This window comes from Eriocheir sinensis, chromosome 9 (assembly GCF_024679095.1).
Source record: "Eriocheir sinensis breed Jianghai 21 chromosome 9, ASM2467909v1, whole genome shotgun sequence".
Taxonomy (NCBI): Eukaryota; Metazoa; Arthropoda; class Malacostraca; order Decapoda; family Varunidae; genus Eriocheir; species Eriocheir sinensis.
In genome coordinates, this window is record NC_066517.1 from 6,816,371 (window position 1) to 6,842,453 (window position 26,083).

Genomic DNA, 26,083 nt, shown 5'->3' on the forward strand with positions numbered 1-26,083 from the left:
GGGCTCCACCACAGCTCTTCTGGACAGTGGAGGCTAAGGCTCTTCGTCTCATCAGCTCTCCTCCTCATACTGATAGTCTTCGACCTCTTAAATTCCGCCGCAATGTTGCCTCTCTTTCTATCTTCTATCGATATTTCCACGCTGACTGCTCTTCTGAACTTGCTAACTGCATGCCTCCCCCCCTCCCGCGGCCCCGCTGCACTCGACTTTCTACTCATGCTCATCCCTATACTGTCCAAACCGCTTATGCAAGAGTTAACCAGCATCTTCACTCTTTCATCCCTTACGCTGGTAAACTCTGGAACAATCTTCCTTCATCTGTATTTCCTCCTGCCTACGACTTGAACTCTTTCAAGAGGAGGGTATCAGGACACCTCTCCTCCTGTATTTGATCTTCCTTTCGGCCACCTCTTTTGTTTTACTTTAGGAGCAGCGAGTAGCGGGCTTTTTTTTATTATTGTTTTCTTTTTTTGTTGCCCTTGAGCTGTCTTTGTTGTAAAAAAAAACAAAAAAAAAAACATGCCACGATCACGAGGAAAGGAATCCCGTCTAATTAGAATAGGTTTATTAAAATTATGAATAAGAAGCTCTAAAATATCTCTATTGTTAGAAACAAGAGTTTCTGCACAGAAAAAAAATGTCATGGTTGAGAGCAGCCATTGTAAAATCCTTCAAATTTTTATGAAGCCCATGAATATTGGAGTAAAGGACCTGGCAACTTTTAGAAGGTTGTCGGCGTGGGCCAGGATTACTTTCAATTTCACCGGCCAACAGAATAAATAAAAAAAACAAGTAAAATTGATAGAAAAATCCCGTCAACAACAACAAAGACGTAAAAAGATAACAACAATAAAGGAAAACTGATTTAAAAACAAAACAACATTAGAAGCGAAGACATTCTTCGCACCCCCGACCACGTAAGCTCTGTTCCGGACTAAGGGCCATTGGTAAAAGAAAATACTTCAAGGCATTTATTGGAAAAGAAGATATAGCTACGGGTTTTGTGTTGGTTCACATCACTCTGGCACAAAAATCGTGAACAATTCATCCCTTCTGAACTTTGCAAAATCCAGAAGACAGACTATTGCTGGTTCCTGTTCCAGAGACGCAAGCCTCGTTGCTATAATATAACAATACAGGCGGTTTGAGTAGGGAGATCGATCACTTCCTTGTTAGCACTCGTTGGAGGTTCATCCAGAGTGCTGAGTTTTTAAAAAACAACCACAAACAAAACTGAGGATACTCATCAGGTCCAAGGTGCACCCCTCCGCGTGTGCTCAGGAGTATGCGGTGGAAGTCTCAAAAATGGTTTGAAGAGCTTGGTACTTTACAGGATCCTTCAGAGTTAGGAGATACTTTTAAACGTGAAACTCTCAAAAAAAAATGTCATGGTTGAGAGCAGCCATTGTAAAATCCTTCAAATTTTTATGAAGCCCATGAATATTGGAGTAAAGGACCTGGCAACTTTTAGAAGGTTGTCGGCGTGGGCCAGGATTACTTTCAATTTCACCGGCCAACAGAATATATATAAATATATATATATATATATATATATATATATCAATATATATATATATATATATATATATATATATATATATATATATATATATATATATATATATATATATATATATATGTATATGTATATATATATATATATATATATATATATATATATATATATATATATATATATATATATATATATATATATATATATATATATATATATATATATATATATATATATATATATATATATATATATATAGGGAAAGGGTGGCTGAGTTGTTGGCGTGTGGGTCCAGCGTTCGCTGTGTCTCAGACGACGTGGGGATCGAATCCACTGCTATCACCTGTGATTTTTCAAGTCACCGATGATTTTATTTTTCACATCAAATGTAGCAGTTCAAGGGCAAAAAAAAAAAAAAGAATCCATTATGAAAGAAAAGTAAAGCCTGCTAATCACTGCCCCTATAAAAGAGTTAGAACAGTGACCAAAAGAGGTGTCATTTTCGTGTGGATAGGTGTCCCGATACTCTCCTCTTGAAAGAGTTCAAGAGTGGCCCAAGACTACCAACATGCTGTCCTGAAGACCTCCTATCTACCCGTTCCCTAGTGGAACGGTCAATGTGAATCAAGAGTGAGCTCTGGGGCATGAGCCGAGAGAACATAGCGCCACTATAAACACTTGCTTGCGCCACAGGCGCCACAGACGACCACGTAATATATATATATATATATATATATATATATATATATATATATATATATATATATATATATATATATATATATATATATATATATATATATATATATATATATATATATATATATATATATATATATTTTACAGTAAAGGAAACAGTTCCAGAGCCTTCGAACACCCGCTAACTTTGACCTTTACATTTCAGCCCGGAATCGTGCCAAATCTATTATCCGACTTACCAAAACTTCTTTTATCAATAGAAAATGTCAACATCTTGCTTCTTTTAATTCTTCCCGTGACTTCTGGCATCTAGCCAAAAATATCTCCTCCAATTTCACTTCTTCCTCTTTCCCTCCTCTCCTTAACCCTGACGGCATCACTGCCGTCTCATCTGTCTCTAAGGCTGAACTCTTCGCTCAAACTTTCTGTAACAACTCCACCCTGGATGATTCTGGGCATATTCCTCTTACTCATCCCCCCCCTCTGACTCTTTTATGCCTGTTATTAAGATTCTTCCAAATTACGTTTTCTATGCGCTCTCTGGCCTCAACTCTCAGTAGGCTTATGGACCTGATGGAATGCCTCCTATTGTCCTTAAAAACTGTGCTTCCGTGCTGACACCCTGCCTGGTCAAACTCTTTCGTCTCTGCCTATCAACATCTACTTTTCCTTCCTGCTGGAAGTATGCCTTCGTACAGCCTGTGCCTAAGAAGGGTGACCGTTCCAATCCCTCAAACTACTGCCCTATAGCTTTACTTTCCTGTCTATCTAAAGCTTTTAAATCAATCCTTAACCGGAAGATTCAAAAGCACCTTTCCAGCTCTGACCTTCTATCTGATCGCCAGTATGGGTTCCGCAAGGGGCGTTCTACTGGTGATCTCCTTGCTTTCCTAACTGACTGTTGGTCATCCTCTCTTAGTCGTTTCGGTGAAACCTTTGCTATTGCGCTGGACATATCAAAAGCTTTTGATAGGGTCTGGCACAAATCTTTGCTTTCAAACTACCCTCCGACGGTTTCTATCCTTCTCTCTGTACCTTTATCTCCAGTTTCCTTTCTGACCGTTCTATTTCTGCTGTGGTGGACGGTCACTGTTCTTCCCCTAAATCTATTAACAGTGGTGTCCCACAGGGTTCTGTCCTATCTCCCACTCTCTTTCTGTTGTTCTTATCCATTCTTACGCCGATGACTCCACTCTGCATTACTCAACTTCTTTTAATAGAAGACCCACTCTACAGGAATTTAACGATTCAAGGCTGGAGGCAACAGAACGCTTAGCCTCAGCCCTTACTATTATTTCCGATTGGGGCAAGATGAACCTGGTATCCTTCAACGCCTCAAAAACACAGTTTCTCCACCTATCCACTCGACATAATCTTCCAAACAACTATCCCCTAATCTTTGACAACACCCAGCTATCACCTTCTTCAACACTAAACATCCTCGGTCTATCCTTAACTCAAAATCTCAAATGGAAACTTCATATCTCATCTCTTACTTAATCAGCTTCCTCTAGGCTGGGCGTTCTCTACCGTCTCCGCCAGTTCTTCTCCCCCGCACAGTTGCTATCCATTTACAGGAGCCTTGTCCGCTCCCGTATGGAGTATGCATCTCATGTGCGTGTGTGTGTGGGGGGGGGGGGGGGAGGGGGGGGGTCCACTCACACAGCTCTCCTTGACAGAGTGGAGTCAAAGGCTCTTTGTCTCATTAGCTCTCCTCCTCATACTGATAGTCTTCTACCTCTCAAATTCCGCCGCCATGTTGCTTCTCTTTCTATCTTCTATCGATATTTTCATGCTTACTGCTCTTCTGAACTTGCTAACTGCATACCTCCCTCCCTCCCGCGGGCCCGCTGCACACGACTTGCTACTCATGCACATCCCTATACTGTCCAAACCCCTTATGCAAGAGTCAACCAGCATCTTCACTCTTTCATCCCTCACGCTGGTAAACTCTGGAACAATCTTCCTTCATTTGTATTTCCTCCTGCCTACGACTTGAACTCTTTCAAGAGGAGGGTATCAGGACATCTCTCCTCCCGAAATTGACCTCTCTTTTTGGAATCTCCTTTGACCTCTATTCAGGAGCAGTGAGTAGCGGCCCTTGAACTGTCTCCTAAGCTGTAAAAAAAAAAAGTTCAAGGGCAAAACAAACAAAAAGATAATAAAAAAGCCCGTAGATCACTGCTCATATAAAAAGAGTTATAAGGAGTGGCCAAAAGAGAGGTCAATTTCGGGAGGAGAGGTGTCCTGATACGCTCCTCTTGAAATTCAAGAGTTCAAGTCGTAGGCAGGAGGAAATACACATGAAGGACGATTGTTCCAGCGTTTTACCAGCGTGAGGGATAAATGAATGGAGATGATGGTTTAGTCTTACATAAAGGATTTTGACAGTATAAGGGTGAACAAGAGTATAAAGTCAAGTGTAGCCGAGCCACCGGACGGGAAGAGGCAAGAAACTAATAAGTTCAGAAGAGCAGTCAGCATGAAAATATTCGTAGTTGCAACATTGCGGTGGAATTTAAGGTGTAGGAGACTGTCAGTAACAGGAGAGGAATTGATGAGAAGAAGAGCCTTAGACTCCACTCTGTCCAAGAGAGCTATGGTAGTGGAGCCCCATCACACGGATGCAAACTTGCCGTGGTTTTACCGCAGTCAAGATCATTGATGTATATGTCAGTAAACTTTCCTATGACACTGGTTATATCACAGTCCAGATCAATGATGATCAGAAATGGATCCAGAACTGATCCCTGCGCGACGCGAAAAAGTACCTCGACCCCAGCACCATTTACCTGAATATTTTGGGTCATGACAGCAAGTGATATCGTCCCGTACATAGACGCAGCATCAAGCTTTGACTTGAATTCTAGTATGAATAATGTAGGAGGAAATGCAATATATACTACGGTTAGTAGTTTCAGAAATATGTCTTGGTTAGAAAGACAAGTTAAGGTTTATAATAGAGATGGCGTTTCACAGAATGAAAATTATGGCATGAATGTTGCGGAAATTAATGAAGAGAAAGTTGGAACACCTATCTAGACAGCTATTTGGGTCGTTACCATAAATGAATTCCGACTTAGGGACACCCGTCACCCCTTCCCATATGATAACTTCGGGTTTTGAACTATTTAGCATGGTTTACATTTGTTAAAATTGTGAGAAAATGGCATGCGCCTTGTCTATGAAATTAGGTGTGCAGAGTAAAAAAAAATGTATTTCGGAGACTTACCAATAGCCTTTGCTGGTTCTTTTTTTTTAAGAGCCTTAGAGCCGTTAGATATATTTTTCATATTTATAATTTTAATTATGCCCAAAAACCGAGAGTTCTGTTTGAGTTAAGAACGGAGGTTTAATGCTCCATTAGTCTTGCAAATATTACTGCAAGCTGTCATCTAACACCATATTCCTCCGTCCAGATGAAGCTGCCCTCTATTCACGGTGTTTGTTCTGCAAGTCCGGCAATAAAGGTGTGCGGTTACTTCATAAAATGAACATTTCTACGAAGGAATCAACACAGAAGGTGCCACTAACATTTCCTACAAGTGAGTACTTGTGTGTGTGTGTGTGTGTGTGTGTGTGTGTGTGTGTGTGTGTGTGTGTGTGTGTGTGTGTGTGCACGCGCGCATTTGACACTTTGAGCTTTAAACAGAACCAGTGACAATTTCAAGTAATGGACGGTGTACTTTTTTGATTTTGCGGCACTCTTGTCATTAAGCCGCGAATTTTGGAAAATCAACCGCTTTGGTGCGAATTGCCATAACTCCCTTATTTCTGGGGCTACATTTTTTTTTTTTTTTACGTTGTTGCCTATTGCGCCGGTAGGCATCTTCCCGGTGGGGCCTGATGGTCGGCCCAAGGCGTCTTCCAGGTGGGGCCTGATGGTCGGCCCAGCCCGTTCTGGCGCAGGCGAGTGTTTATAGTGGCGCCATCTTGCATTGGCTCATGCTGCCCCCCGGAACTCGTTCTTGATTCGCTTGGACGGCTTCCTCTAGAGTCCGGGTTGATGGGTGGTCTTCAGGACAGCATGTGGGTAGTTTTAAGCCACTCGGCGGTGACTGAAAAATCCGAGTGGTAGCGTGGGGATTCGAACCCGCGTCGTCCATCACGCGGTGAATGTGAGCCCAGTACGCTACCACCTACGCCACCGCCTACATAAATGTTTTTTGTATCAATTGACGGCAAATTGAAAAGGCTCAAAAATCGACTCGAAAGGTTAAAACATTAAATAAATTCGCAAAAAAACACTCTGAATAAAACCCTTGAAACCCATTCATTTTTTTGAGAATTTCAAAAAATGCTTTAGCCCTACCAATGTGCTTTACAATATGATGCATAACATTTCCCTACTCTCAGTAGTTTTGTCACTAGAGCTCAAAACGTAAACCCTTTTGAGAGCGATTTTGACGAACTCCAGACACTTTGCCTTTTTTGTCTAGTGTGGCATTGGTATTGCCTCTAGAATGCTGTAATTTGGTATGTAGCTCCTTTCGGCAAGGTAGTTTAACCAGTTCGAAGGATTGTTTGATAGCTCGATTCCAAGGTTGTCGACCAGCCGTCACAAAATAGCCTGTTTTTCGGCCCTTTTGCCGCTATTTGGACACGTCCTAGTTTTTTGCTTATAACTTTTTTTTATATATTTAGGGCTTTCCAATTATTTCAATGATTAATAATCTGTATTAATAGAGCTTTCAAGCACGCCTTCCTAGCATCAGTAGTTTTTGCTCGAGCTTGACCAGACGTCGCGAAAAAAATCCGCCGAATCTGACTCATTTCACGCGCCGCGACGAAAAACCTTCCTGCCGCCACAAAAAATAATATATCTGCATAAAAAAATCATATAGGAACACTTCAATATGTTGACTATTTTGTATTAAAGCCCTTTTAAGATATCTATATAAAATGTTACTATTTTAATGTAATCATTTCACTATATAAATCAACCTATAATAAGCCTTATTATACATGTTATTTCTAATTTATTTTTAGTATTCAACCATATTTCTTCCCATTTATGAATAATACATTTAATTATATATATATATATATATATATATATATATATATATATATATATATATATATATATATATATATATATATATATATATATATATAAAGATCTATATATATATATATATATATATTTACAGCTAAGGAAACAGTAATATGGCGTAAAGAAAAATATTAAAATAAAAGTCCACTGCTTACTGCTCCTGAATAGAGGTCAAAGGAGTGCCCAAAAAGAGAGGTCTATTTCGGGAGGAAAGGTGTCCTGATACCCTCCTCTTGAAAGAGTTCAAGTCTTAGGCAGGAGGAAATACAGATGAAGGAAGATTGTTCCAGAGTTTACCTGTGTGAGGGATGAAAGAGTGAAGATGCTTGTTGACTCTTGCATAAGGGGTTTGGACAGTATAGGGATGAGCATGAGTCGTGTGCAACGGGGCCGCGGGAAGGGGGAGGCATGCAGTTAACAAGTTCAGAAGAGCAGTAGGCATGACAATATCGATAGAAGATAGAAAGAGAGGCAACATGGCGGCGGAATTTAAGAGGTAAAAGACTATCAGTATGAGGAGAGCTGATGAGACGAAGAGCCTTTGACTCCACTCTGTCAAGGAGAGCTGTGTGAGTGGAACCCCCCTACACATGAGATGCATACTCCATACGAGGGGGGACAAGGCCCCTGTAAATGGATAGCAACTGTGCGGGGGAGAAGAACTGGCGGAGACGGTACAGAACGCCCAGCCTCGAGGAAGCTGATTTAGAAAGAGATAAGATATGTAGTTTCCAGTTGTGATTTTGAGTTAAGGATAGACCGAGGATGTTTAGTGTTGAAGAAGGTGATAGCTGAGTGTTGTCAAAGAATAGGGGATAGTTGTTTGGAAGATAGTGTCGAGTGGATAGTTGAAGAAACTTTGTTTTTGAGGCGTTGAAGGACATCAGGTTCCTTTTATTCCAATCGGAAATAATAGTAAGGGCAGAGGCTAAGCGTTCTGTTGCCTCCAGCCTTGAATCGTTAAGTTCCTGTTGGGTGGGTCTTCTATTAAAAGCAGTTGAGTAATGCAGAGTGGAGTCATCGGCGTAAGAATGGAGTTTTGGAAAGAAGATCATCAATGAACAACAGAAAGAGAGTGGGAGATAGGACAGAACCCTGTGGGACACCACTGTTAATAGGTTTGGGGGAAGAACAGTGACCGTCTACCACTGCAGAAATAGAACGGTCAGAAAGGAAACTGGAGATAAAGGTACAGTGAGAAGGATAGAAACCGAAGGAGGGTAGTTTGGAAAGCAAAGATTTGTGTTAGACCCTCTCAAAAGCTTCTGACATGTCCAGCACAATAGTAAAGGTTTCACCGAAACGGCTAAGAGAGGATGACCAAGAGTCAGTTAGGAAGGCAAGGAGATCACCAGTAGAACGCCCCTTACGGAACCCATACTGGCGATCAGATAGAGGGTCAGAACTGGAAAGGTGCTTTTGAATCTTCCGGTTAAGGATTGATTCAAAAGCTTTAGATAGATAAGAAAGTAAAGCAATAGGACAGTAGTTTGAGGGATTCGAACGGTCACTCTTCTTAGGCCCAGGCTGTATGAAGGCATACTTCCAGCAGGAAGGAAAGGTAGATGTTGACAGGCAGAGGCGAAAGAGTTTGACCAGACAGGGTGACAGCACGGAGGCACAGTTTTTAAGGACAATAGGAGGCACTCCATCAGGGCCATAAGCCTTCTGAAGATTGAGGCCAGAGAGGGCATAGAAAACATCATTTGGAAGAATCTTTATAACAGGCACATGAGAGTTAGAGGGGGGATAAGTAGGAGGAATATGCCCAGAATCGTCCAGAGTGGAGTTTAAAAAAAAAAATTGAGAGAAGAATTCAGCCTTGAGATAGATGAGACGGCAGAGTTGCCGTCAGGACTGGGGAGTGGAGGGAAAAATGAAGAAGTGAAACTGAGGGAGATGTTTTTGGCTAGATGCCAGAAGTCACGGGAAGAGTTAGAGAAAGCAAGGTTTTGGCATTTTTTATTGATGAAAGAGTTTTTGGTTAGTCGGAGAATAGATTTGGCACGATTCCGGGCAGAAATGTAAAGTTCATGGTTAGCATTAGTTCGAAGGCTCTAGTACCTTTTGTGAGCTGCCTCTCTATCCTTGACAGCACGAGAACAAGCGTGATTAAACCAAGGCTTTTTTAGCGTGAGGAGTAGAGAAAGTACGTGCAATGTATGCCTCCATTCCAGAGACAATCACCTCTGTGATGCGCTGAGCACACACAGAGTCATTCCACGGGAAATCGGGAAAGTACCTCCTCATGTCGTCCCACTGAGCTGAAGCAAAATGCCAGAAGCATATATATATATATATATATATATATATATATATATATATATATATATATATATATATATATATATATATATATAAATATATAAATATATATATATATATATATATATATATATATATATATATATATATATATATATATATATATATATATATATATATATATATATATATATATATATATATATATATATATATATATATATATATATATATATATATATATATATATATATATATATATATATATATATATATATATAATTAAATGTATTATTCATAAATGGGAGCTATAGGACAGGATACATAAATAAGGTTGTGATCGGAGGAACCCAACGGAGATAACAGTTTGACAGAGTAAGCAGAAGGGTTAGAAGTAAGGAAGAGGTCTAGAATGTTGGGCCTGTCTCCAAAACGGTCGGGAATACGTGTAGGGTGCTGGACCAACTGCTCTACACCTTTTCACTCTCAAATTTAAAAAGTTGAATTTCAAATTAAAAAAAGTTGAAATTCAAATTAAATAAAGTTGAATTACAAATAAAAAAAAAAGCTGAATTACAAATTTTAAAAAGTTGAATTTCTAATTAAAAAAGTTGAATTACAAATTTAAAAAGTTGAATTTCAAATTTAAAAAGTTGAATTTTCAAATTAAAAAAAGTTGAATTTCAAATTTAAAAAGTTGAATTTCATATGAAAAAGTTGGGTTTCAAATTAAAAAATTTGAGTTTCATATTACGAAAAAAATTGAGTTTCAAATCAAAAAAGTTGAATTTCATATTAAAAAAGTTGAAATTCAAATTAAAAAAGTTGAATTTCAAATTTAAAAAATTGAAGTTCAAATTAATAGATGAAGTGCAAGTCATAGAAAAAGATATATGTGGATACATACATACATAAATTCATACATCCACAAACTTATCACACATATATATATATATATATATATATATATATATATATATATATATATATATATATATATATATATATATATATATATATATATATATATATATATATGAACAAATATGCGTGAGCGGCGTGGATCGAACTCGCGTCCCCTAAGGTGGAAACCCTAAGCCATTGGGCGGTATGTGTGTTTGTGTGTGTGTGTGTGTGTGTGTGTGTGTGTGTGTGTACGGTATGCATGTATGTATGTATGTATTTATGTGTGTGTGGAGGGGATGTGTTGAATGAGTGCTTGTGGAATAAGTATTTGTGGAATGAGTGCTTGTGAAATGAGTGCATGTGTAATAAGTATTTGTGGAACGAGTGCTTTTGAAATTTGTGTATGTGGAATAAGTATTTGTGGAATGAGGGTTTGTGGAATGAATGCGTGTGGAATAAGTATTTTTGGAATGAGGGTTTGTGGAAGGAGTTCATGCATAATAAGTATTTGTGGAATGAGTGCTTGTGGAATGAGTGCGTGTTTAATAAGTTTTTTGTGGAATGAGGATTTGTGGAATGAGTGCGTGTGGAATAAGTATTTTTTGAATGAGTGCTTGTGGAAGGAGTGCATGTATAATAAGTATTTGTGGAATGAGTGCTTGTGGAATGAGTGCGTGTGGAATAAGTATTTGTGGAATAAAGGTTTGTGGAATGAGTGCGTGTGGAATAAGTATTTGTGGAATGAGTGCTTGTGGAAGGAGTGCATGTATAATAAGTATTTGTGGAATGAGTGTTTGTGGAATGAGTGCGTGTGGAATAAGTATTTGTGGAATGAAGGATTGTGGAATGGATGCGTGGGGAGTGAATATTTGTCGAATGAGTCTTTAAGGAATGAGTGCTTGTGGAATGAGTGTTCGTGGTATAAGTGAGTGTGGAATGAGTGTTTGTCGAATGAGTGCGTGTGGAGTGAATATTTGTGGAATGAGTGCGTGTGGAGTGAGTCTTTGAGGAATGAGTGCGTGTGAAACGAGTGTTTGTGGAATGAGTGCTTGTCGAATGAGTGCGTGTGGAGTGAATATTTGTAGAATGAGTGCGTGTGGAGCAAGTCTTTGAAGAAAGAGAGCTTGTGGAATGAGTGCGTGTGAAACGAGTGTTTGTTGAATGAGCGAATGTGGAATGAGTGAGACATAGAGAAGAAAATAACTACAGAGTTCCCATTCAATTACTATGTTGGAGGCGCCGAGTGCGGGTCATTCAATATAGCGGCAGGCGGCCGAACGCTGACGGGGGAGATAACCCCTCCATGTGTATTAGAGCTCAGTGGGAGATATGCGCACTATTACGCTATACGTAGCAACGTAAAAATAATGAAACATAGAATACCTTATATATATATATATATATATATATATATATATATATATATATAGAGAGAGAGAGAGAGAGAGAGAGAGAGAGAGAGAGAGAGAGAGAGAGAGAGAGAGAGAGAGAGAGAGAGAGAGAGATTTTTTTATTTATTTATTTATTTTTTGTATTACGTCGTTGCCTGTTGCGCCGGTAGGCATCTTCCTGGTGGGGCCTGATGGTCGGCCCAAGGCTTCTTCCACGTGGGGCCTGATGGTCGGCCCAGCCCGTTCTGGCGCAGGCGAGTGTTTATAGTGGCGCCATCTTGCATTGGCTCATGCTGCCCCCCGGAACTCGTTCTTGATTCGCTTGGACGGCTTCCTCTAGAGTCCGGGTTGATGGGTGGTCTTCAGGACAGCATGTGGGTAGTTTTAAGCCACTCGGCGGTGACTGAAAATTCCGAGTGGTAGCGTGGGGATTCGAACCCGCGTCGTCCATCACGCGGTGAATGTGGGCCCAGTACGCTACCAGTTCGGCCACCACCTACTCAATATATATATATATATATATATATATATATATATATATATATATAGAGAGAGAGATATATATATATATATATATATATATATATATATATATATATATATATATATATATATATATATATATATATATATATATATATATATATATATATATATATATATATATATATATATATATATATATATATATATATATATATATATATTTAAGTTTGTGGATGTATGCATTTGTGTATGTAGGCATGCACATATATCTTTCTATGACTTGCACTTCATCTATTAATTGAACCTCAACTTTTTTTTATTTGAATGACTTTTTTTAATTTGAATTTCAACTTTTTTAATATGAGTTTCAACTTTTTTTAATTTGAAATTCAACTTTTTAAATTTGAAACTCAACTTTTTTTTATTTTAAATTCAACTTTTTTAATTTGAAATTCAACTTTTTAAATTTGGAATTCAACTTTTTAAATTTGAAATTCAACTTTTTTAATTTGTAATTCTTTTTTTTTTTATTTGAAATTCAACTTTTTAAATTTGTAATTCATTTTTTTTAATTTGTAATTCAACTTTTTTTATTTGAATTTCAACTTCTTAAATTTGAAATTCAACTTTTTTAATTTGAGGGTGAAAAGGTGTAGATCGTTGAGGATAGCAAAGTTGTAGGCTTGTTCACCAGGCTGGTCAGTGAAAGAGGATGAAAGCCAAAGCTGGTGGTGAGCATTGAAATCTCCTAGGATGGAGATTTCAGCGAAGGGAGAGTGGGTCAAGATATGCTCCACTTTAGAGTTCAAGTAGTCAAAGAATTTTACATAGTTAGTAGATTTAGGTGAAAGATAAACAGCACAGATGTATTTAGTAATAGAATGGCAATGAAGGCTTAGCCAGATGGTGGAAAATTCTGAAGAAACAAGGTTGTGGGCAAGAGAGCAAGTGATGTCGTTGCGCACGTAGGCGCAACATCCAGCTTTGGATTGAAATTTAGGATAGAGATAGTAGGAGGGAACAGAGTAGAGATTGCTGTCAGTAGCCTCAGAAACCTGTGCTTCGGTGAGGAAGGGAAGGTGAGGTTTAGCGGAAGAGAGATGGTGTTCCACAGAATGAAAATTAGAACGAAGACCGCTAATGTTGCAGAAATTGAGAAGAAAGAGGCTCGAGGAGTTATCAAGACACCTCTCGGGTCGGCAGCCAGAAGGGGAGTCCTCACTTTTTTTCTTTTTTTTTTACGTCGCGGCCTATTGCACCTGTAGGCTTCTTCCCGGTGGAGCCTAATGGTCGGCCCAAGGCTTCTTCCCGGTGGGGCCTGATGGTCGGTCCAGCCCGTTCTGGCGCAAGCGAGTGTTTTATAGTGGCGCCATCTTGCATTGGCTCATGCTGCCCTCCCCGAGCTCATCTTTAATCCTAGAATCTAGAATCCAGGTTGATAGGTGGTCTTCTGGACAGCATGTGGGTAGTTTTAAGCCACTCGGCGATGGGTGAAAAATCCCATCTTGGTGGCACCGGTCGGGGATTGAACTCGCGTCCTCATGAACGCGGCGCCGTTACTCTGTCGAGTCAGGCACCGCCTCCTGGGGTGAATTTGTGGCCCCCCACCCCAGGCGGGGACTCCGAGGCAAGGTGAAGGTGCGCCATTTTGAAATTTCATTTTTTGGAAAAGGCGTGTATGTTGTGTGAATGTAGTGTGGTGTGAATAGAGAGAGGATCTGTCTTTAGAGAGCATGCTGAACTACTCTCCGGTGTTGGTGAGACAATAGGGAAAAAAGAATGAAACAATATGTATAATAAGGCTTAATATAGGTTGATTTATATAGTGAAATGATTATATAAAAATAGTAACATTTTATATAGATATCTTAAAATGGGTTTAATGGAAGATAGTCAACATATAGAAATGTTCATATTTGATTTATTATGCAGATATATGAATTTTTGTGGCGTCAGGAAGTTTTTTCGTCGCGGCGCGTGAAATGAGTCAGATTCGGTGAATTTTCGTCGCGACTTCTGGACAAGCTCGATCAAAAACTACTGAAGCTAGGAAGGCGTGCTTGGTGGCAAATGAAAGCTCTATTAACAGAGATTAATAATCTGGAAAACAATTGGAAAGCACTATATAAATAATAAACAAATTATAAGCAAAAAACTAGGACGTGTCCAAATCGCGGCAAAAGGGCCGAAAAACAGGCTATTTTGTGACGGCTCGACGACAAAATTGGAATCGAGCTATCAACAAATCCTTCTCTGGTTGATCAAACTACATTGTCAAGAGGGGCTACATGCCAAATTACAGCCTTCTAGAGACAATAGCAGTGGCACACTAGACAAAAACGGCAAAGTGTCTGGAGTTCGTCAAAATCGCTCTCAAAAGGGTTTACGTTTTGAGGTCTAGTGACGAAACTACTGGGAGTAGGGCAATGTTATGCATCATATTGGAAAGCACATTGGTAGGGCTAAAGTAATTGTTAAATCAGTTTTTTGAAATAAAAAAAATGTGTGGGTTTCAAGGTTGGGAACTCAAAATTAGTTTTTTTTCAGTCGTTTTTTGCGAATCTATTCGATTTTTTACCCTTTCGAGTCGGTTTCTGAGCCTGGTCGCTTATTACAAAAATATAGCGCTTTCATGTTGCCGTCGATTGATACCAAAAACATTTATGTAGCCCCAGAAATAAGGGAGTTATGGCGATTCGCACCAAAGCGGTTGATTTTCCAGAATTCGCGGCTTAATGACAGGGTTGGGGCAACTTTCCGGTTCAAGGTGATGATAATTGTTGATGTGGGTATTACTATACTTTATACTTTTATTTTATACTTGCCGCACTGAAACATCATATTATTACTGTTCATATACCAACCGTTCTCTCTGAGGAGAAAATGACAACCCGAAACTGGTTCATGGTAGCATAAGGAGAGGAGGTCACTGATTCACCAGTGATTCACCACGAAACCAAGTGCACTCTTCAGGCGAGGATACTTCCGCAAGTAAACTCCCGTTCCCTTACAGAATCATCTTGGACTGCCGGCCATGAGCCTTGACGTGAGTGCAGTGAACACCAAATGTGTCAAGGTCCTTCATCAAGCGGACATATATGATGCTAAACTGGTAAATATTTTTCATACGAAACAGGCTCGTGTAATCCAGGCGGAACTTCAACTTGAAGACTCATGGGACCCCATGTGTACGAGAATCGCTTTGCGGACCATTTGGCCTCTCGTACTTGTCATGGGTAGACCCACCGGAGGGGTGGAACTTCCCAGGAGCACCAGCAAGAGCAGTGAAGGCTCCAAGTCGGTGTTGATAGACTAACTCTGAAGAGGATCCAGGGACTTACGGACGTCAGGGAGAGAGACAGGATTGAGCAGTGTTAAATCTACTTATACAAATTTAATTAATCATTTCACAAAATGCCCCCTTCCCCACCACCACGGAGCCCAACGAGGGGAGACTGAAAGTTGGAATAGTATCGCCCCCAACAAGCCCAGGGATAGTAGGAAAGTATAAGCAGCGACTGTCTGGTGTTTGGCTGTGGCCGCAGGACCATTGTGGTAGCCCAACTGCCAGTAACCGCCTGACCCTAGCCAACACATGACTAGCCAAATGATCCAGTGGGACCACACTAAATCAGCCGTCCTACCCCAACACCCCCACCGAAGGAGCGTGTTCCCCACCGAGTGAAAGTATAACCTGCCTGTCACTACGACAAGGTGACTCCCCTTTAACGGGTGGATTGGTGATGGAAGATTGTATCGAGTTGACCGGTTGACGAATATAGTTTATGAGGCATTGAAGGACACTTAAGCATTTAAGCAAGGACGGAGGTCAAGCCCTCAGAAGAGTCTAACCTTGACTCATGTACTTCAAGTCGGAAGGGTCTCCTGTTATATAAGTTCAGTAATGAAAAGTAGTGTAATCAGCAAAGAAATGGATTGAAAGATCTGCAGTGGAAATATCAGCTTTGTTATACAACAGTAGGAGTGTGAGATAGAACAGAAACCAGTGAAATACCCTTGTTGATAGGTTTAGATGAAGAGTGACCATCTACTACAGCAGAGATAGAGGGGCCTGAAAGGCAACTGGTATATAAAAGTTCAGAGAGGGGGATATAATCCGTAGGAGAGTAGTTTAGAAAGTAAAGATTTTTGCCAGACTGTTAAAAGTTACTTCATATCTAAGGGAACCGCGAACATTTCTCACAAGTGGCTATGAGAGGATGACCAGGAGAAGTTAGGAAGGCAGGATGATCACCAGTAGAACGCCCCTTGCGGAATCCTTACTGGAGATCAGATATTTGTTCAGAATTTGATAGATTCGTAAGAACTTTCCTGTTAATGATTGTTTCAAATTAAAAGAACAAGAAAGTAAAGGTATTGAACGTCAGTTAGAAGGATTAGAGGGGTCAACCTTCTTCGACACAGGTTGTATATAGACTTACTTTCAGTAGGAAGGAAAGGTAGATGTTGAAAAGCAACAACGAAAGAGTTTGCCCCTGCAGGATGTCAACATCGAAACAGAATAATAGGAGGCTCTCCATCGGCACATAAGCCTTCTGAGGCTTCAAACCAGAAGTGACATAGGAAACATCATCTTAGGAATTTTAATATCAGGCCTAATAGAATCAGAGGGGGGATGAGTAGGATGTTGATTGATTGGTTGATTGATCAATATTTCTTAGCGCCCCTTCAACATTGATCAGATGGTGCCGGATACAATTTATCATATGCAACAATAATTAAGTTCAAAACATAAAAATAAGCATTTCATGAAAGCAACCAAAAACTAAGTAAAAAAATGTATAAGGATTTACTAGAACATGCTTAAAGTCTGTGGAGCAATCCAGTCTTATCAACAAAGAGCAGTATCTCATGTCCTGGGGACCCACATCCACTCCCCGGCATCAGGGCGAGATGGAAACCTTCATCTCCATCCCTGCTTCGGGAAAGGCACTGCTCGCGTAGGTCCTCCAGGCTGGTGCACTCGACCAGCGAGTGCCGAACAGTCAGAGGGACCATACAATCATCACAGTACGATTCAACTCCGCGGGACATGAAGAAATCATGTGTAAACGTATGTGGCCCGTCCTCAACTGGGTCAACGCTATCTTATTGCGCCGACTACGTATGTTAGAGTATGTCCATGGTCTCACAGCCCTGGGCGTAATCTCACCCATCTTAATGTGGGTCACCTCGGCCTCCTATATCTCCTGCTAAACGGCCTGCACTGCAGACCGGATGCAAGGGCGGATCCAGAAAATCAATTTTGGGGGGGCCCGATGGTAAAATTTCATACGTTACCGACAGCCTCAAAACAGTGAAGGCCAATGGATAGTGATGGCGGTTCTTTGCTTAAAATCTGCAGCTCCGGAGCAATCAACGTATATGTGCCAATTGAATTTATCTTGTATATATATATATATATATATATATATATATATATATATATATATATATATATATATATATATATATATATATATATATATATATATATATATATATATATATATATATATATATAAATCAGTATTTCAGCTGGCAAGCAATAACAAGAAACAATTCAAATTGTACATCCGACCAGTGAAAAGGCAGTTCTGAACAGGTAGAAATCATCACCATACGAGCATTCGAAGAAAATCATTATACAGGTCATATATAAATTACAAACCTAACCTTTACAAAAAAGAGTTAATATGCTAAATTAGACACAGCTGAAGATAAAAAGGAATCCTTATATGGCTTCTTTTACATGAGATTGAGGTACCACATTTGCAAAGATTGGCTGATCTAAAGAATATATATTTACAAATTCCCAAGTATTCAACAAGTGCCTCAATAAGCAAAGTGTAGTCGGCGGTTTTTTCCGCCAAATTTGCTTATCACTCTCGACTGAAATGGGGATATTATAGTGGACACAGAGGAGGGCAAGTCCGTTCAGGCGCTCTTGGCCGACGGTACTCCTCAGATAGGTTTTCAGCCTTTTCAATGCTGAGAAAGACCTCTCGGCTTCCGCGTTGGAGACTGGAAGCGTCAACAGAGTTTTCAAGAGAATGGCGAGATTGGGGAACATGCTGGTGCTGGCGTGTGCCTGGGCTTCTTTGATAGTTTGGAAGACTGGAACAGATAATGCCCAGCGCTCCGTTTCCGCCTTCACGAGTGTCAGGGATTCGATGTCGAGCTCGTAGAGCTTCGCCGCTTGAAGCACAGCCGCAACATCCGTTTCGGGGCCTTTGAGGAATTGCTTGAGCTGAAGTGCGACAGGCACTGTGTCGTCGCCGAACCGACTCTTCAACTCAGCCAAGACGTGGTCCACGAACGGAATGTACACCACCCGGCGTTAGTACTCCTCAGCATTCTCGCACGGAACATTTGATCGCTGGGTCTGTCGTCCACAGAGTCGTGGCACAGGGATGGTGTCATGCGATGACCCCACCTCGACCAAAAGCTCTTTCGCTTTCATAAACAGGTCGTGAAAATGATTCTCCGCATCTGCTCTGAACTTGGCAAAAATGGTCTCGATGCCACGAATCGTGGCATATAGGCTGACACCAGGTCGCCATCTGTTCTCTGAAGAGTTCGGCTCGGCTCGAGAGTATGCGCCAATATACACTCCACTACAACCAGTCCAACGAGAAAGCGGGGAACACTTATGGCGATGAGAAGGAGCCCAGCGGTGGCGTCAAATTCTTCCTTGAGAAAAACAGCGATGACAGGCAGAAATTCAACGAAAACCAGCACTGCGCCATGCCTCTCCAGGGCCCTCACATGGGGGGGCATATGCCCGGGGGCGGCACTTTTAGGGGGGCGGCAATTCTAGCCTGGACCCACAAGGCTGACAAAATAATAATAATAATAAAAAAAGGTCAAAGAAGGCCCGAATAGTTTACCGTAATCGACAATTTTTGCATTAAAATCAACAAAATATTAAATATTTTCCCTTATCCTTTCTGCAATAGGGATATTAATACAAATTGTAATTTAAATTAATTTAATTTCACTTAATTATACGGCACACACAGCAAAATAATGTTTTATTATGTATACCGGTATCCTATAATCACGTTGCTCATATTAGGGTCATAAGCAGTAAAGGTACGTGGTGGAGGTGGGAAGTGGTGATTGGGGGGGTGTTGGTGGGGGGGGGGGCGCGTCACTGAGAACTTTGTGCTGTGTGCCTCTCAATCTACCTGGTGGGGCACAGGGGAAAAAGCTTTTTCGCGCTTGGCCGAGGTAAGCTTGACAACCTCTGTGAAGCGGAGAGAGTGCATATTCGAAGAATGAGCGAAGTTGTACACCTCGGTCAGTGTTTGAAGAGCGATCTTCACTTCCTTGATGTCACACGCCTTCATCAGTACTAGATTCTGCCGGTGGTTAAAGCAGTGGATTGGGTTGGCCAGGGTGTACTTCTTCATGAGTACTGCGGCACACCCTTTGAATCTTCCCACCATGGCACTTGCTCCATCGAAACCAAGTCCCCTGCACTTGGCCATGTCCAATCCGAGTTCTTCAATGGTGCGCAAAAGGAGCCAGGCTAAATCTTTACCGGTGAGGTCTTGGGCGTGCACAAAGGCAAGGAAGTCTTCCCTTATTTCCTCTTCGTAGTGCCGAATGATGATAGTGGCCTGCACTAAAATTCACTTTCTGCTTGCATGTGAGGAATGAGGTCACGAAGATTTTTTCCTAGGCCTTTAAATCTTGCTCTATAATATTTCATATACGATTCCGTAACTTAAATACTGAAAATAAATAAAGAAAATCCTGAGTTCTCCAGAAATGCAACAGAAAAGTACCAGTTTTCGTTTTGACTCTCAAAGTGGACATTTTAGCAGATGGGGGGTGTCGTCCGACACCCAGAATCATATGCAACACTACACAGATTGGACGGGATCTGAGGAGCGAGAGGTAGACTGGAGTAGTATAAAACAAGCCATCTTGAACACATTTATCGGACACATTTAGACCCCCATCGCCACCGGAATCATAATCGATCGACAGCGGCGTGTCACGAGAGGCACATCTGAAACATACCCGCCACGGGAGTCACAATGGAGTCCCCGCCTGCCACGGGGGTCAACGCCCCCTTCCCCCTTCCCCTTCCCCTTCCCCTTCCCCCTCCCCTTCCCCCTCCCCCCTTCCTCTTTTGGAGTATTATGGTGTGGGTCAATGACCGCAAGGACATTGTGCCTGTACCCGCGGGGTATCAGCGGTCACTTAGGAGGGTAGGTGGTGGGGCAGAGGGACAATGGATGGCGGACCAGACGTGAATGGGAGGTGAAGGTCTCGGGGGTTTGTTTTGGTAGGCCTCCCTGAAGGTCGTCTGAGTTCGATTATTGCCCGCATGACAATGTTGTGACGGGATGGCGGTCTAGACTTGTTGGGGGTGAAGGACGCGGGGGTTTGTTTTGGTAGGCCTCCCTGAAGGTCGTCTGAGTTCGATTATTGCCCGCATGACAATGTTGTGACGGGATGGTGGTCTAGCCTTGTTCGGGGGATGAAGGACGCGGGGGTTTGTTTGGGTGTCTGTACCTGCCTGTGGGTATGGGAAGGGTGGTGGTGAGGGGTGGAGGATACCGCTTGAGAGAGAAAAAGAATGGCGTCGCGGTATATCGATCTCCGATGGCGGGTAGGCCTAATGTTTGGTGGGAAGGGGTGATGCTGGGGGAGGGGGGGGGTGATGCGGGACGAGAAAGTGAAAGTTTCAGCGCCGTAATAAGAGAGAGAGAGAGAGAGAGAGAGAGAGAGAGAGAGAGAGAGAGAGAGAGAGAGAGAGAGAGAGAGTTACATAGGTACACTTACCCCTGTCGGATTCGATTCCATACCACAGCACACATTTTTATTATTATTATTATTATTATTATTATTAAAGACACTGGCTGGGATTCGAACCCATACCTGTTGATTCACCAATACGAACCGTTAGTCGTGGAAGGAAAAAAAAAAAAAACATTTTAACGATTTTACTGAAGCACAAAGTGTTACCGTGAAAATACACATTTCGTTACACTTAATAGGCTTGATTGGCAAATGCCATCAGATCATCATCTTCACTGTCAAAGTCAGGAATAGTAATCGGGGTTGTCTCCACCTCCTTGCGAACCCTCCACCTCCTTGATAACACCTTCTTCCGCGGAGCTTTCGGTGGTACCATCAGCCTGGGAGTTGATGTGAACGGTGTCTTCATCTCCTCGGGTGAAGGTTTCTTTACTGCTTTCTCGTCCGGTTGTTTGGCGGTCTTTTCACCCATTTTCTTGGTCGAGGAGTTGTCAACCGACTTGAGGATGGTGATGGTGCCATCCACCGAGTCGTTGAAGTTGATTTTCTTCATCGTTGGTTTCCCTTCCCCCTCCTCCTCCGCGAACGTGGTAGTCTCCTCGGGGTTGATGACGATAGTGGGAAGTTTCCTTTTGAGGTCCTCGTCCATTCCGTCGTGGAAATGATAGTTGATATTGATGGTCAAGCCTCCTGAAAAAATACAAGAGAACGAGGAATACGTCATTCGGTAAACTTCACACACACACACACACACACACACACACACACAGTCACCACAAGCAACACTCCACACACAATCTCACCAGGCCCCTGAATTCTCTTAGCTGGGTTCATCTTGAAATGAAGGTGAGCTGAGTGTTTACGTGGGAGGGCGGGGGGGAGATTGCTCCCTCCTGCACGAGGGAGCACGGGCCTTTGCCAAAGGCGGCCCGTAGCAGGGAGCCGACAGACCGACTACGTAGGAGACGCGTATGGGTTTCTTATACAGAACCAAACATATCCATTTTAGGCATCTCACCGAACGACACCGCCATTGGTCTTTCCCACCCGCATTTGTCTTCTAACTCCGGCTACAATCGCCGGTCTTATTATCCCTTTTCTGTCCCGCCTACATTTTTGCTTTCTTTCAATCACAAAATTTGTTTTTGTGAAGGGGGTGGAGCGACTGTAACCAAGTGAGTTTCTAAGCCTCTCTTTGTGTCGATATATCGCATGGCGACACCCGCATAGTCCCCCCCCCCCTGCCCAACCCACCCACCCACACACACACACACACACACACGCCAAACATTTTTTTTCCTTTTTGTTTTGCTTACCTTCAGTGTATCACGCAATGTTGCAATAATGCAGAACGCTGTAGTAAATGGTTTCCCTTGAAGGATTTGATAGTTAATTAACGGGTCTGAAAGACAAAGGGAAATATGTATACAACATACACTGGTAAAAAAAAAAAAGAACATATAAACTAAGAGTTGTGAAAAATATATATACAGAAAAAAATAATAAGTACTTACCACGTTCAGTGATAGAGATAAAACGTCGGCGGGAGGCATTTCTCACCAATTTGGTAACCCTCTCAGTGTTATGTATTTATTTATTTATTAAATTTATATATATATATATATATATATATATATATATATATATATATATATATATATATATATATATATATATATATATATATATATATATATATATATATATTTGATTCGGAGAAAATTTCGCTTTAGGATTACCGAGAGTAGTAATGAGATTTATGATGTTCAACCCATGAAATGGCGGCATCAGATTTCCTACTTCATCCCAAGCTATATTTGATTTCCCTTTCAGCAATTTGACGAACGCAAGCCCATACTCCTGCATGGCAGGTGTGAGGGAAGCCCTTAACAGATGATCCAGGTATGGGTTGTTATGGGAAGGAGGAATGACGAAGGAGGAATAACGAGCGGAGGCAGGTTCACGGTTTGGGATGTGGGTAAGGGATGGGGGTTAACGGGTTGAGTTGTAGGTGAGGAGTGAGGATTCACGGGGTGGATTGAGGGAAACATATACTTTGACGCGATGGACGTCGGGACAAGGCAGTATTATTTTATCATTTATGTAGTAAATTAGTAATTAATGTAGCAGCGAGTGGTAAGAGAGCAGTTAGAATACCCCCACCACGTTTTGAAATTAAAATAGCCTTCTTCTTAGTCAACCCTGTCTTTTTCAGGGCCAAAGTTCGTATGTCCCCTCTGACCTTTTTAAGTTTATTTATTACCTTAGGGTTGTCAGTTAGTCGCTTTTCTTAGGAAATTAGAGCAAATTTCAGAGATAGTATTAATTTCGTGTTTCTTCAGACTCTGCAAAACCTCATTTCTTAGTTTAGGGGATAGATGGTTTAAAATAAAAATGAGATCTGTATGATGCAATATGAGGGGTGTTTTACACATATCGCTGTAAATCACTTGCATCCACCCAACTATCAAACGTGTCAGGGTACCCTCGCCAGTGCACCAAATATTGTCGTTTACCCTTCTTAATTTTCGACCTCAACACGTCAACTTGATATTGATCTGGAAGGGCGGCTTTGACAAGTTCCTGCCGGTAAAATGCTCCCTTCACTTTCTCTCCTGCCAGATCTAAATGATACGTTATAATTTTTTGGTGAGGTGTCTATTTCTCTTATTTTAAATAATCCCTCCGTATTATTGATTTCATAAGCCTTATTAAATTTGAACTGCGTCCGGGAAAGAAGTTGCAACCATACAACATCACCCAAAGCTAAGTCAGAACTGACTGACTTTTTTACAATAGGTCTATTTAAATACATAAGTTTAAATTGTTTCCTTAGAGCAGGCAAGTCTTGTAACTGGTGGACTTGGGTAGGGGTTTGTTCATTACCCAACCCTCGATGAGGCGTCCGATTATATGTGTCTACCAGTGTGGGAAGGACGTCAACATAAGTCAGTGTATTGTTCAGCATCAGGTATTTATATATTTTCGATTTAATCGTTCTAATAACCCTTTCAGCCAGGCTTGCTTTGGTCTCGCGAGAATAGTTGGAGTACAGCGATACTCGTTTTGATACTAAATATTTTAATACGTCCTTGTTGTAGAATTCAGTACCCAAGTCCGTGAACAAGCGAAAAACACCCTTAAAGGTCTCTGTCCCAAATATTGTTTTCAAGGCCTTCAGACTGCTTTGAGCCGATTTACTGGTGAGCGTAGCCACCTGCAGATAACGGCTAAACACATCAAGACAAAACATGTCATATTTAACACCTCCATTATGCTTTTGCAGAGCAGAAAAATCTCCCAGATCGCAAGACACAATAACACGCGGTTTCGGGGCTAGTATCTTACGACGTGGAAATCGTCTTCGCGTTAATCGGTGAAGAGTATATGTGCGGTTGTATTGCAATAATGATTATACATCTTTTAATGACAAGTTTACATTCATTTTTCGTGCCTCTCTATAAATTTTATGGACACTTCCTAACCCAGCTGGGTTGGTTACATCAGCATAGATTTCCTCGATTAAGGAACTCATAATAAAAAGACCTTTTCACAAGGTTGCTCCCCTGCAATGTTGCTTCTTAACATTAATTCGTGAGGTGTGTTTGGTGCCACATAACAAAGTAAATAACCATAAGGTTGTTTAAGGACCGCATTTTTATATATTTCTACAAACTGCTTGGCGCTTTCCTTACCAAATAATTGCCGACCCAAGCATTCAACATGATATATATCCCTGTTTTTCATGAGAATGTAATGAGACGTGTTTAAAGCAATAGTTCTCGAATATTTCCCAGGAAAAAATATATTTTGTGTTATCATGATAACGGAGAGGTTCTTGTGTCTTCCTTTTATGAAACTGTTAACTACAGTTGTAGAATTGGCTGAGGCGAGGAAATTATCATATAAAATCAATAATAATATTTGCGCCTTAGGGTCTGTATATGGAGACGCTTCACCTACCGGGTCAATTATTTCTTCGTATGTTTCTACTTTCCCTTTTAATTTAGCATTATGTTGCAGTGGGTGAGACTTAACACCACATATTATTATTCTACTGAATACGTCTTCATATTTAGTTACTATTTTAGTACATAGATGTGACTTTCCTGAATTCGTGTAAACTGCGATAATGATCCGTGCAGGGACTCTAAACAAATTCAATACATCTTCATAAACGTCTTATCCATCATTGTTCTTGAGGAAGACTGAGGTATAATTATTAGTCATACACTATTTATGGTATATTTTTATTATTTTATGTGACACATGCAAACCTTAACCCTATATATATATATATATATATATATATATATATATATATATATATATATATATATATATATATATATATATATATATATATATATATATATATATATATATATATATATATATATATATATGTTTTACATCAAAGACAGACAATTGGCATGAACATATACATAAAATAACTATAAATGTGAGATGCTGGTGTTTGTGTGTGCGGGGAGCAGGTGTTGGAGTACACCTGCCTGAAGCCCCACCCCACCCCCACCCAGCATATCTACACCTGTGCCACATCTCTCTCGCTTTCTCTTTCTTTCCCTCCTTCTCCTCCTCTGTGTTTTACCTGCTACTTGCAAAGTCTCTTAGCCGTATTAGTCTTAGAACTACATTTTCGCTTTACCGAAGATGTACTGGCAACTAGAACTGTCATATCCCGTCGACGCCAGAAGCCGGTTTGTCCAGACCAGTCCTCCTCCACTACCTCCTCCTTGTCCTGCACTTCCACCTCCACTTCCTCCTCCATCTCCTCTTCCTCCGCCACTTCATCATGTAACACCTCTACCCTTTCAGCTCCGTTTTCTTGTTGATTATCAGGGTGAAAATAACCTCCAGTAGTGTCACTACTAACATATAAACGTTTGTCATCGTAATGCGACAGTGTCTTTTTACGCATTTGTGATGTGCAAATTTGTCCTCTGACATTTCTTATCGTTAAACATT

The 26,083-nt window shown here is 40.9% G+C and overlaps 1 long non-coding RNA gene across 1 annotated transcript in view; it reads left to right on the top strand.

Annotated features, from left to right (window-relative positions):
- LOC126995876 (uncharacterized) overlaps window positions 1-26,083 on the top strand; it is a 46,512-nt gene that overhangs the window by 11,318 nt on the left and 9,111 nt on the right. Inside the window, exon 2 of the long non-coding RNA XR_007750792.1 lies at window positions 5,635-5,760. This is a non-coding gene — a long non-coding RNA (uncharacterized LOC126995876). The remainder of the gene's footprint in view (window positions 1-5,634; window positions 5,761-26,083) is intronic.